This window comes from Colossoma macropomum, unplaced genomic scaffold (assembly GCF_904425465.1).
Source record: "Colossoma macropomum unplaced genomic scaffold, Colossoma_macropomum, whole genome shotgun sequence".
Taxonomy (NCBI): domain Eukaryota; kingdom Metazoa; phylum Chordata; class Actinopteri; order Characiformes; family Serrasalmidae; genus Colossoma; species Colossoma macropomum.
Window position 1 is genome coordinate 28,758,015 of NW_023494796.1, and position 1,208 is coordinate 28,759,222.

Below are 1,208 nucleotides of genomic sequence, written 5' to 3' on the forward strand. Positions count from 1 at the left end.
GACAAACGCTAACACTGTACAACTCGGCCTCTTGGTTTTGTAAGGCATGTCGTTGATTTGAGGTGGAGCTCTACAAGTGACTATACATGATATCAGTGTTACTAAAAGAGTAACTAAAAGAAGAGGCAAACTCAAGATTGCTAAACCTACTGCACTGAACAGCTCACTAAGGAAGAAACAAATGAACGCAATGATGGAGATGATGATGGAGCAAGAAGGAAAGAAAACATGAGCAGAGCAGTGTGGATGTCTCAAAGAGAGAGCGCCCTCTAGAACCACCACCTGTTGCAGGAGAAACCCATAGATCATTGATCCTGACCATAAACTGGTTAATATCCTGCATGTCGTGCTCGTCTCCCAGCAGCTTTTATACTGCAACGACATTGTCACTATGTATGGATTCAGAAGCAGCACCAGCAGGTCGGAGAGAAGAAGCACGACGACCAAGGCTGAGATTCGGCCTCCACTCTTATGATGACCATACAGAACACGCAGAGCCCAAACTAGAGCTGGCAGGCCAACACACTTTCCAGCGATGAGGAAGGCGGACAGTCTGATCTTATCAGCCAAAAAATCTTCTTGAAAATCATCCCATGAATTTGAATGACGTGAGAATAACATATGAGCCATTGTGTTAAACGCTGAATTATTTGTTGTTTCCTGTAATGAAAATGACAGGTGAAGAATGACTTTTTTAGCGGTGGCCCATCTATCATGGTAAGAACTGTGTCAGCATTTGGCTACTTACTGAAATGATGACCTGACTGTAGAGACGAGAACGGCTACCACACTAAATACACACAACCAGCTGAGTTCACCAAAAAAAAGAGTCTGAAAACAGCAATAATGACAGTATGACAGCTACTGTATCAACATGTTTATGTAAAATTAAATGTGTGTGTGATTTGTGTTCTTACCTTTATTATTCAGCAATAAAATTATCTGAAAGCTCAGCAGAGAAAACCCTCACACCCTCTCTCTTTCACAGTGTCACTCAAATGACAAGAAAACCAGGAACTGAATCGACGCAGTAAAGCAGCTTATGATGAAAACTCTGTAAGACAAAATCTCTGTGTTGTGACTCGGTTCATGATTGTTGTCCATCTCTTTGTACCGTCTCATAAACAAGGATATATAAATTCAACTATGGTCACAGAAATGCTGATGCAGCCTAAAAGGTTGGGGGTGTTCAGATAACACATGGTTAA

The 1,208-nt window shown here is 41.6% G+C and overlaps 1 long non-coding RNA gene across 1 annotated transcript; it reads right to left on the minus strand.

Annotated features, from left to right (window-relative positions):
• Window positions 1–565: 565 nt before the first annotated feature.
• Window positions 566–984, minus strand: LOC118817031. The gene is made up of 3 exons (XR_005007932.1): window positions 918–984; window positions 749–831; window positions 566–660 (listed from the first exon to the last, which is right to left on the minus strand). It is a non-coding gene; the product is annotated as an uncharacterized LOC118817031 (long non-coding RNA).
• Window positions 985–1,208: the final 224 nt, after the last annotated feature.